Genomic DNA, 13,070 nt, shown 5'->3' with positions numbered 1-13,070 from the left:
TTTTGATAATTAGGAATTATGTCAGGAAAATTTGAAAACATGAGCATTTGGTACATTTTGCTTCCATTAACTTCCCTAGATTTGGGAATTACAATGAAGAAATTAAACATGTGTACAAAGTAAGCAATAAAAGTATTGTTAGGCCAGGCACAGTGGCTCATGCCTGTAATCCCAGCACTTTGGGAGGCAGAGAAGGGTGGATCACCTGAGGTAAGGAGTTTCAGACCAGCCTGGCCACCATGGGGAAATCCCGTCTCTACTGAAATACAAAAATTAGCTGGGTATGGTGGCGCATGCCTCTAATCCCAAATACTCAGGAGGCTGAGGCAGGAAAATCACTTGAACCCGGGAGGCGGAGGGTGCAGTGAGCCAAAATCATGCCACTGCACTCCAGTATGGACAAGAGGAAGACTTCATCTCAACAACCAGAAAAAAGAAAAGAAAAGAAAAAAAAGCATTTTTAATAGACCTATTCCTAAAATATTTAAAAATCTAAAATACATTTTTACATTTATAGAAATCAAACTTCATTTTTAAAGTTTTACTTCATAGGCAGCAATAGCTTTCATTATGTTCAACTTGGGACTTAGGCACTATGCCTTCCTTATTCCCTTCCCCTATAAAGAACTCGTTTGTTTTCTGCCTGTTCTTTCCTGCTTGAAAAACGAATCCCATTGCTTCTTGCATGAGTACCTGCTAAGTACAGTTTGGCTGTAGATAACAGGGAGATTTATAACGAACTTCATCGTAGGAAGAGCTACTTTCTATTTTTCTAGGGAATCATTAGAGAATTAGGAAACGAGGTGAAGGAGATAAATCCAAAAATCAAAAGAAATATGGACAAATAGAAACTTGACCACAAGTAAATCATATATACTAGGTTTAGAAGGCAAGAAGGAGAGAGGCAGTACTGAAACTCCAGAGCGAGAGATAAGAGAGATGACCGTGGCTAATGAGAACACAGAACATGAAGAGATGCAACCTTGAACCATCAAAAAAGGAGATTAAATATGTTCACACAGGCCGGGTGAGGTGGCTCACATCTGCAATCTCAGCACTTTGGGAGGCCGAGACAGACCAATCATGAGATCAGGAGTTTGAGACCAGCCTGGCCAATCTGGTGAAACCCTGTCTCTACTAAAAATACAAAAATTAGCTAGGCATGGTGATGTGCACCTGTAGTCCCAGCTACTTGGGAAGCTGAGGCAAAATAATCATTTGAACGCGGGAGGCAGAGGTTGCAATGAGCCGAGATCATGCCATTGTACTCCAACCGGGGAACAGAGAGAGACTCATATATATATATAATCTCCAAACAGTAAGCAAAGTAGACTGACTGAGTGAACAAAGAGCTTTTAAAATAAACATATAGCACAATAATTTTAATCGGTGAGAAAAAATAGTCAGACACTGGATGGTCAATAATGGAAATGTCTACAAAGAATAATGTTTATAAAAGAAATGCCCTCCTGACTCCACTTTGCCCTGCAGCTCTCATCTCATTTCTTTCTTTTCCTTCACAGTAACTACTTCAAAACATTTTTCCGCATTCCCTGTCTCCAGTTCCCACTGCTCCACGGAAGAACTGTCAAGGGCATCAAGGTCATCAACAACCTCTGTGCTGCTGACTCAGCCAGTTCCCACTGCTCCACGGCAGGACTGTCAAGGGCGCCAAGGTCATCAACAACCTCTGTGCTGCTGACTCAGCTCTCAGTCCTCGCCTGACCTGACCTATCAATAGCATCACTTCTCTCACTTTGAAAATGTGTCTTTAGCTTGGAGTTAGCTTAGAGGCCTGCATGCTCTCCATTTTCTTTCTGACTCACTGGCCCCTCTTTTTCAGTCTCCTTTGTTAGTTTCCATTCTGTTTCACATAAGCGACATGTTGGAGTGCCCCAAGAATCAGCCTTTGGACCACTTCTTTTGCCTAGGTCTACCAATTGTTTCATCTAATGTCATTACTTTAAATATCATTGAAAGCTGACAATTCTAACATTTTTATCTCTACATGGACCTTGTTAGACCCTTCCTCCAAAACTCTAGACTCACATAGCCAAATGGATCTCTACTAGACACCTTGAGCTTTACGTGACTGTTCCTCTGTAGACCTGATGGTTGACAGCAACTCCATACTTCCGCTGCTTGAATCATCCTTGACTTCTCTTTTTCTTCCTCATATTTTCTGGTCAGGTCCCAACTGCTCTAACTTCAAAATATACTCAGTATTCGACCACTTTTTATTAACTCCACTGCTATCACCCTAGTCCCAATCACCATCATTAGAGAAGAAATATCAAGCAGCAGGCTGTAGAACCTGCTGATAGAATAAACAAGTAAGAAAAGCGACATCCATAAGGCTCAACGCATGCAAACCATCTATGATATGTTCTCTGTTTCAATAGCGATAAGAGAAGAACAGAGATCCTGCTAATAGGCAGGACCGAGGCTTAGGAGGTAGAATGTCTTTCCACAGCCATGTGCTCCTTTACTCCCTACCTAGTTCCATTAAGACTACTCCACATCTCTATTCTCTTCTAATATCATCTCCTGTGGGAATTCTTCCTTGACCTTCTTAGAATGTCTTTTTCTTTTCTTTTCTTTTTCTTCTTTTTTTTTTTTTTTGGTAGCCTCGACATCTCTCGGAGTTCCTAGAACAGAGCAGGAATGTATACGAGTATTTACTCTGAAAAGGAATAAACACACTGGGAAGTGCAAGTTAGCCAGCGCTTCAGAGACTCACTTCAGTCACTCTAGAGGCTTGAGAATGTGTTCATCATGATCACTCAGCCCATGGCAAGCAAAAAGGTGCCTTATCCTCTTCCACAAAACCTTCATAACCACCTCCAGCATAGGCTGATGTCTTTCTCCACAATTCTCTTTACACAATTTGGCTACTGTTTGTGGAGTTGCTTGTATTCTAATCATATATACCACAATTTAGTGGAATAAAAAAAAAAAAACATAGATTTGGGAGTTTTGACTTTAAGGTTTAAATTCTTGTTATATTAGCTTTGCAATCTTGAAGTTAGTCACTCAACTCTAAGACCTATTGTTCTTACCAGTACAACGAGGAGAATAACACCTGGCTCCCAAAATTACTATCAGAAGAAAATATGCAAAAGTCTTTTGCAAACTTCCAGCATTGCACAAATGCTAGTCATGAAAACATCAGACTTGAGAGATCTCCAAATTGTTGCAGACATGGCATGTCACAGAAGGATCAAGTGAAAGCCACTGACATCTCTATACAGTCGTAGGATATAATTTTAAGGATTGAAGTTGTTCAGATTCTCACAGGAGACCTAGGGAGGCAGTGACCTAGGGAGGCAGTAATCAAGCCAAGGAAGATGACATCATTGGAGGAAGCTGGAAAAAAGGCCACATGGGTTGAACAGAAGTGAAGTGACCACACTCCAGGCTCCTCCCAGTTTTAAGTTTCTGTGGGCATTTTCTTTTCTCACATAGCTAACCTTTTGCTCAGTAATTTGCAAGATGAATAAACAAGTGTGTGCACGCTATTTATTTGCATTCCTCACATGCTCAGTGCTGTATTCTACACATAGTAGGGGCTCATACACATTGGTTAATTGACTGGGAAAAGCTATAATAAGCGTCATTGTACCAGAGGTTTTCTCAGCATGAGTAGAAAGAATTTATATGAAAACAAATAATGAAATCTCATGCATTCAACATAAACATGATCAAATCCAATTTATGCTTGAAAAAGCTGTTGGCACTCACTTTTCTATGTCTTGGGAACGCTTCCAAGTAAATGCATTCTGGACAAAAGCACATGGCACAGTTAAGAAAACGCCGAATATATAAAATTAAGCAAGGCTATTCATTCTTTCCTAGGAGTAGCTGCACTGCTTCTAGAGAATAAAGTCACATTTTATCTCAAAACACATTTTGATCATCATAAAACAGAAAGAATTCTTCTTGATTAGTTTTAACTGTGCCTCTGGGTCTTTGGAGGGAGAGAAACAGAGGCTAGAGATAAAAAACTGAACAGAAGAATTGATTATATCAGGGATCCCCAACCCCTGGGCAGCAGACTAGTAGGGTACCAATGGCCTATTAGGAACTGGGCCACACAGAAAGAGGTGAGTGGTGGCCAGCGAGCATCACCGCCCGAGCTCCATCTCCTCTCAGATCAGGAGCTGCATTAGATTCTCACAGGAGCCCAAACTCCACTGCGAACTGTGCCTGCAAAGGATGCAGGCTGCATGCTCCTTATGAGAATCTCATTGGTCTGAAGTGGAACGGTTTCATCCCGAAACCATTCCCTTCCCTCCCACCCGTGCCCCCAGTTTAGTGGGAAAATTATTTTCCACGAAACCAGCCTCTGGTTCCAAAGAGATTGGGGACTGCTGGATTATGCGGTTTATTCAATCTATACTAGATACCCCACTACTCAGGCTTAAGGAAGGCCAAAATGAAGAAACTCATGGTACCTCCCTCTGATAAAAACCAAGTTTTTCAAAAGGCCTCAATTATGGAAAGAGTAAATGCATCGTCCCTAATCGCAGGGACCCCACACTCTAGATAAGTAGATTCAAATTCACGTATTGATCAAGTACCTACTAAACACCGAGTCAATTTTGCATTTACACACAAAGGCCGTATGTCATCCCCTAAAATGAAAACTATCATCACTACTATTTTCCAGATAAGGAGCTTCAAGTTAGAGAGGGAGCGTCCCAGCATGGACCTGAATCCGGGGGTCTCTGAATCCAGGGGTCTCCGATTCCAAGTTGCGGGATCTTTTCTCACCACCAGGCTGCCCTTTCAGCCCCCTGAGGACCTCCTGCCAATTACATGTCCATGGGCATAAGCTTTTTCTGCACGTGGGACAAAAAGTGGACATAGCTGAAGCATGAGCCTTGAGAGAACACACATCATGAAACAGAATTCCTGGAGTTTAGAAGCCACAGAGTATGAGTAGAATGAAACAACCAGTCTTGTAGCTTTAAGTATCATCCACATGCCAATAATGGCTAAGTTTTTCTTTCTGGCCCTGGCTCCTCCTCTGAGCCCTGGACTATTCTGTTCTACTGCCCACTGAACATCAGCACTCCAATGTCTAGTAAGCATCTCAAAGCACCAGCCTTGAGACTTCCCTGAAGTCTGTGCCTCCTCCCGATGTCTCCATCCCAGTTCATGGTGCCAGCATTCCTCCAGCCGGAGCCCCAAATCTGGGTGTGATCTTTGATTCTTCTTTGTCTCTTCTACTCACATCAGTTCCATCATTGGTCCCCAACAGCAGTACCTCCGAAACGTATTCCAGAAGTGGTCCCTACCTCTCCCGCCTTGCACTGGTAGGCTCAGCCAAGTCCACCCACCTCTTCTTGCTCAGACAGCTGCAATCGCCTTCTGGGTCCACACTCACTGCCTGCAGCCTATTGCCCACCCAGCAGCCAGAGTGATCTTCCGTAACCAGAAATAGAATCATGCGGACCCCTCCCCTTCCTTCACAGACTTCCCATCATACTTGGGATTAAACACAGAATCCTTCCTGTGGACTGCGAGGGCCACCAGACTCTGCAACCACACATCCTGTCATGTTTTCCCATCTCAGGATTCTCCAGCACATGGGAAATATGATGTGATGTGATCCCAACTCGACATTAGGTGATATCCTCAGGCCCCACATGTTTCTTCTGTCTAGATGATGTCCTTTTAGGCCCCTGCACTTCACTGTTCTGATCTCTGCTCAAATGTCACCTCCTTGGAGAAGCCACCCTTGACAATCCTGCCCAAAATGAGGATGTCCCTGCACTTTCTGTCCCTGGTCTGTTTCATCCATAGCTGTTACTGGTTTCCATGCTTGCATTGTCTTATCCATTCTATCCTCCTGCTGGGAGAGGCCTTGAGGGCAAGAACCCTGCTTGTCTTGTTCATCTGCACATTTCCAATAACTAGAGCACCTTCTGGCACATAGGGCTGTTCAGTAAACACTTGTTGAATGAATAAATGAATGAATGAATGAGTCAGGTTGGAGTCATGCATTTCCAATAACTAGAGCACCTTCTGGCACATAGGGCTGTTTAGTAAACACTTGTTGAATGATAAATGAATGAATGAATGAATGAGTCAGGTTGGAGTCATGCATTTCCAATAACTAGAGCACCTTCTGGCACATAGGGCTGTTCAGTAAACACTTGTTGAATGAATGAATGAATGAATGAATGAATCAGGTTGGAGTCATGCATTTCCAATAACTAGAGCACCTTCTGGCACATAGGGCTGTTCAGTGAACACTTGTTGAATGAATGAATGAATGAATGAATGAGTCAGGTTGGAGTCATGCATTTCCAATAACTAGAGTGCTTTCTGGCACATAGGGCTGTTCAGTAAACACTTGTTGAATGAATAAATGAATGAATGAATGAATGAGTCAGGTTGGAGTCATGCATTTCCAATAACTAGAGCACCTTCTGGCACATAGGGCTGTTCAGTAAACACTTGTTGAATGAATAAATGAATGAATGAATGAATCAGGTTGGAGTCATGCATTTCCAATAACTAGAGTGCTTTCTGGCACATAGGGCTGTTCAGTAAACATTTGTTGAATGAATAAATGAATGAATGAATGAGTCAGGTTGGAGTCATGCATTTCCAATAACTAGAGCACCTTCTGGCACATAGGGCTGTTTAGTAAACACTTGTTGAATGTATAAATGAATGAATGAATGAGTCAGGTTGGAGTCATGCATTTCCAATAACTAGAGCACCTTCTGGCACATAGGGCTGTTCAGTAAACATTTGTTGAATGAATAAATGAATGAATGAATGAGTCAGGTTGGAGTCATGCATTTCCAATAACTAGAGCACCTTCTGGCACATAGGGCTGTTCAGTAAACACTTGTTGAATGAATAAATGAATGAATGAATGAATGAGTCAGGTTGGAGTCATGCATTTCCAATAACTAGAGCACCTTCTGGCACATAGGGCTGTTCAGTAAACATTTGTTGAATGAATAAATGAATGAATGAATGAGTCAGGTTGGAGTCATGTATTTCCAATAACTAGAGCACCTTCTGGCACATAGGGCTGTTCGGTAAACACTTGTTGAATGAATAAATGAATGAATGAATGAATGAATGAGTCAGGTTGGAGTCATGCATTTACAATAACTAGAGCACCTTCTGGCACATAGGGCTGTTCGGTAAACACTTGTTGAATGAATAAATGAATGAATGAATGAATGAATCAGGTTGGAGTCATGCATTTCCAATAACTAGAGCACCTTCTGGCACATAGGGCTGTTCAGTAAACACTTGTTGAATGAATAAATGAATGAATGAATGAATGAGTCAGGTTGGAGTCATGCATTTCCAATAACTAGAGCACCTTCTGGCACATAGGGCTGTTCAGTAAACACTTGTTGAATGAATAAATGAATGAATGAATGAATGAATCAGGTTGGAGTCATGCATTTCCAATAACTAGAGCACCTTCTGGCACATAGGGCTGTTCAGTGAACACTTGTTGAATGAATAAATGAATGAATGAATGAATCAGGTTGGAGTCATGCATTTCCAACAACTAGAGCACCTTCTGGCACATAGGGCTGTTCAGTGAACACTTGTTGAATGAATAAATGAATGAATGAATGAGTCAGGTTGGAGTCATGCATTTCCAATAACTAGAGCACCTTCTGGCACATAGGGCTGTTCAGTAAACACTTGTTGAATGAATGAATGAATGAATGAGTCAGGTTGGAGTCATGCATTTCCAATAACTAGAGCACCTTCTGGCACATAGGGCTGTTCAGTGAACACTTGTTGAATGAATAAACGAATGAATGAATGAATCAGGTTGGAGTCATGCATTTCCAATAACTAGAGCACCTTCTGGCACATAGGGCTGTTCAGTAAACACTTGTTGAATGAATAAATGAATGAATGAATGAATCAGGTTGGAGTCATGTTCTAAGGTCAAAGGAAAGTAACATATTTGTTTTCCATGTAGAATATTCTCCAACCCAGGCTTCTGCCTGTGCTATGCTTCTGCTCTTCCAAAGCTTTAGCACTTTCCCCTACTATCAATGTTGCTGAGAAAATGACTAAGAGATTTCAAGTCCATTCATCCCGAGTGAATGATATGGAATACATTTCAGGCCCAGGGTTAGTCAATTATGTTTGTGACAGGATCGCTGTAAGATGTAATTTATATCAACTAGAGGATAAATGGAACAAATAAGATTATTCACACTTTTATCACTTCCACTAGAAAAACAGAATAAGTAAAACATGATTTTTGCACGAGTCTTCACCACATTGACCTTCACTGCATTAATGAAAAGTTTTCCAAAGAGGTGTTTTTATTTATGATTTCTTGTGTGTTATAAAAACATGGAAAAATAAAGAGTTAAAAGGAAAATGATTATAAATGTCAAGGTAGCTCTATATATACAAAAGGAAATAATTTAAAATGAGTAATTAAACAAATTATAAGGTTGCCTACCTTTACAACACTAACTAATTTATCTGAAGTGTAACAGGATTAGCTTATTATTTAGCTGGCTACACAGAGATGCATATAGGGTTTTTTTGTTGGTACTATTCTATAAAATGGATTTAATGTGTCTATGAAAGCTATACTTTTATTTGCTATGTTCACATAGATAATTTATCTCCACAAGCCAGTATTTTGCTTTTTAAGGTCCAAATGCATTTTTCCTTCTAACATGAAAGTGTTGAAAAGGAAGTTTCTCTTAAAAGTGAAAAACGGCACAGCATATGGTAACAGTGAAAAGGAGAAAGACTGGAAAATGTGGAAGTGAACAGAATCCTCTGTATAAACTAATAAAGCTTATAATAACCAGCAAATAGATGTGGACTCCTTTAAGTCCAAAAACAATGCTAGAAGCTAGAAGCAATTCACTGCAGCAATAAATTACTCAGTGGTGACGAAAAACAACAGGAGACAAAAAATCCAAGGCTCCATTTCCCCAGCATTTCTATTGCAGAATCTTGGAAACCACCTTCCATCTTACCTTACTCAAACCTTTTGGCAGCAGCCTGAGAAACAGAAAACGTGTGGAAGTAAGTTTTTCCTTTCTGAAAGATGCTTAATCATCGCCTTTAGCCAGGCCATGCCTTTGGCCTGGTTCTGCACAGGCCGTGCCCAGGTCAGATGGCCACTTGCCACAGGTACAGAAGGTGCTTCGCTGCATGCTCTAGGGCTGTCCCATCTGCTCTCCCTCTCTGGCTTTGGCTGTGGTTATTGAGGCCAGGTCTGCATGAACTCTGACTTCCTTCCAATTGCCAGCATCTCCCCAGGTGTCTTTTGCTTTCTGCCCAGAGAACCTTCCCTGTAAGCACACAGTCGCCAGCCAGAAATGAGGAAACATCGGTGCCTCTAGGGGCAGCTGTCCACCCGAGGAGACAGGCAGCAGTGGGGTCAGGCTTCTCCCCATCAGTTCTTGGAGTCTTTTTTTTGTTTTGTTTTTGAGATAGGGTCTCACTCTGTCACTCAGGCTGTAGTGCAATGTTGAGATCTCAGCTCACCACAACTTCTGCCTCCTGGGTTCAAGCAATTCTCCTGCCTCAGCCTCTCCAGTAGCTGGGATTACAGGCATGTGTCACATGCCTGGCTAATTTTACATAATACATATATATATATATATACTTTTTTTTTTTTTTTTTTTAGGAGAGTTTCACCATGTTGGCCAGGCTGGTCTTGCACTACTGATCTCAAGTGGTCCTCCCGTCTTGGCCTGAATAGGCTATTTTGAGAGGCATCCTGTATGTATGGAAGCTCCTGGGTCTGAATGAGCCCCATCTGGCCACAGTGGGGTCCTCAATAACATTCAATGGAAGAGCTTTTCTTCCTTTTCCCCCTCAGTCGCTTCCTCAGTGTGAGTTTGATCTACATGAACTCTGAGGTTCTTTCCAATTTTATGTATTATAAAAATAATACACAAACCACATTCCAGATGTGGAATCTAGCATCCCCCACCTCACATGACTTCTGAAAAAACTCCAGAAGTGGAGTAGTTGGTCAATCCTATTTCTGGACTTGCTGTAAATAGCAGGCTTCATGTCAGGTGCTGGAGATAGAGCTGTGGGCAAAAGAAACAAGTCCCTGCCCTCATGGAGCTCACCATCTAGAGAGGAGAGGGACAGGAAACCGATGTTTACAGAGGGGTCAAAACTTAACACAGGCCAAGTACTTCACAAAGCAGCAGATGCCATGAAAGAATGAAATGGGGGACCTAAGCTATTTCTTGGGTGTGGAGAGAGGTCATGGAAGGTTTTCCTGATCAAGCTATTTTTAAAACCTTAAGAAAAAGGGTAGATGAAGACAGATGTGAAGCGCTTACCAGGTGGGAGGATTAACCCACGAGGTAACCTGAGAGGAGAAAGAGCAGGGCACATCTAAGGCACTAGGAAAATCAATCATTTTCAGTTCTCATCAAATACACAGAATCTGTCAGACATTAACTGTGAACGTTTCCAGCTGGCTTCTATGTAGTGACAGTTCACACTATGTCAGAGGGTAGGGAGGGGTGGGAGATCACGTCGGCCTTTCTGATCATCCTCATCTTCTCTCCAAAGGTGACTTCGCCATCCTCATAGTTTCCTTAGGTGCTCATGGCTCTGCTTATCCACATTTGTCTTCCTCACTCTTACCAGCCCTTACTCTAGTTATTCTCACACACACTTTGTTTTAACATCATTTTGGAATCTTTCCTTTTACTCATCTCCTGACTCCACATGCACGCACGCGCACACACACACACGCATGCATACACACACACACACACACTCCCCCACAATTCAGTCTCCAAACCCTTAATATCTGTATCTCCCACCCTTCTTCCATCAGACCTTTGTCTGATTATTGCAGCTGCTCTAAATGGATCCATGCCTCTTATCTGTTCCCTGCTATTCTTTTTCTTTTGAGATGGAGTCTTGCTCTGTCAACCAGGCTGGAGTGCAGTGGTGCCATCTTGGCTCACTGCAATCTCCACCTCTTGGGTTCAAGTGATTCTCCTGCCTCAGCCTCCTGAGTAACTGGGATTACAGGCACCTGCCACCATGTCCAACTAATATTTTCTATTTTTAGTAGAGATGGGGTTTCACCAAGTTGGCCAGTCTGGTCTTGAACTCCTGATCTCAAGTGATTCACCTGCCTCAGCCTCCCAAAATGCATGAGCCACCATGCCCAGCCCCCTGCTAATCCATTTTCTACCAGAGCAAATCTGATATTCTCTCATGAATGGCTTCCATGCTCTCCTATGGTTTTCAAGGTTATATTCAAATCCCTTATGTTAGTGATTCCCAACTAGGGCAATGTTACCATGCCTACCCCCACCCTTTCTCCAGGGGCGTTTGGCAACGTCTGAGGCATTTTTGATCATTGACAACTGGTAGAGGTCGCGACTCGCATTTAGTGGGTGGAAGCCAGGGAGGCTCCTCAGCACCCTACAATGCACAGAATAGCCCCCAGAACAAAGATTATTTGGCTCAAAATGTGAATAGTACAGAAGTGGCTCTTCCACATCAGGTCCTGCCCATCACTCTCAATTAACTTTCTTCTATTTCATACAAGACACCTTTTTCTCCAGTCATAAGGAACTGTGAGGTTGCACTATATGAAACAGTCAATAACTGATAGATTTTTTTTTTTTAGATGTAGTTTCACTCTTATTGCCCAGGCTGGAGTGCAATGGCATGAATTCGATTCACTGAAACCTTTGCCTACGGAGTTCGAGCGATTCTCCTGCCCCAGCCTCCCAAGTAGCTGAGAGACTACAGGTACCCACCACCACACCTGGAAATTTTATATTTTTAGTAGAGATGGGGTTTCACCACGTTGGCCAGGTTGGTCTCAAACTCCTGACCTCAGGTGATCTGCCCACCTCAGCCTCCCAAAGTGCTGGGGTTACAGGCGTGAGCCACTACACCTGGCCTTGATACTTCTGACCTAAAAACATCTAGCAATTTTACAGTTTCACATGACTGAGCAAAATGGCTGTAGTTTCTCAAGTGCAATTGGGTTTCCCTGTCTAAAATGCACTCCTCTCTCACTGCTTTCTTTTATCCATCTCCAAAAACCCAGTATGACATCCAAGCCTGTCCTCTGTTCTCCCACAGCATCCTCTCCCTATGCATCACACCCTCCCAGGGGCAGCTCCTCTCAGCTCGGAACAGTAAGTGACTCACTGCCAGGTGTCACTTCTCCATTTTCTCTGTCTACCCAGGGCTCATCGCAGAGTCTGGCCTCTGGAGGCTGCTGCATAAATGACTATGCAAGGAATGAGTACATGAACAAACCTCCCTATTTCAATCTCCAGTGGTTTCTATGTCGCCACTAAGAGAGCTGAGACACTAAGAAATGTCTACCAATGTAATTACACTCAAGAAAAAACAATCAACATTTCTCAAAGGCTAATGAAAAATTTACTTCCTACATACAACCAGCAATTCTGTGGATCCCTTGAGGTTGATCCATCACTAGGCATGTGTACACCATGGAATATTATGCAGCCATAAATAAGGATGAGTTCATGTCCTTTACAAGGACATGGATGAAGCCAGAAACCATCATTCTCTGCAAACTAACACAAGAACAGAAAACCAAACACCTCATATTCTCACTCATAAGTGGGAGCTGAACAATGAGAACACATGGACACAGGGAGGGGAACATCACACACCCAGGGCCTATCAGGGGTGGGGAGGGCTAGGGGAGGGATAGCATTAGGAGAAATACCTAATGTAGATGACGGAGCAATGGATGCAGCAAACCATCACGTCACATGTATAACTATGTAATAAACCTACATGTTCTGCACATGTACCCCAGAACTTAAAGTATTATAATAAAATATATTATATATTTTGAACTAGGGTTAGAAAAAGACTCAGAAGATCCTCCTGGTTAGCTATTAAATAAAAGAGCTTTCAATTAGTCATTAGTGAACTATAACATGACTTTCAAATGAGAACAGGCCTTTAACAGACGTATGAATAGTGTGAGCTGTTGTTAGGTTTTTACTTTTGTGGGAGAAGAGGGGAAGTTGCCTACTTTTTGTTTCTACAATGACTTTAAAGTT

General features: G+C 42.3%; 1 protein-coding gene and 1 pseudogene across 7 annotated transcripts in view; one reads left to right on the top strand and one right to left on the bottom strand.

Annotated features, from left to right (window-relative positions):
• The window catches only part of LOC144580458 (large ribosomal subunit protein uL1-like), a 31,037-nt pseudogene extending 29,312 nt beyond the window's left edge, over positions 1 to 1,725 (top strand).
• PLD5 (phospholipase D family member 5) overlaps positions 1 to 13,070 on the bottom strand; it is a 407,569-nt gene that overhangs the window by 282,766 nt on the left and 111,733 nt on the right. The window lies entirely within an intron of this gene.

This window comes from Callithrix jacchus, chromosome 19 (assembly GCF_049354715.1).
Source record: "Callithrix jacchus isolate 240 chromosome 19, calJac240_pri, whole genome shotgun sequence".
NCBI classification, from domain to species: domain Eukaryota; kingdom Metazoa; phylum Chordata; class Mammalia; order Primates; family Cebidae; genus Callithrix; species Callithrix jacchus.
Note: the sequence above shows the minus strand (reverse complement) of the source record. Positions and strands in the feature narration are given on the sequence as shown.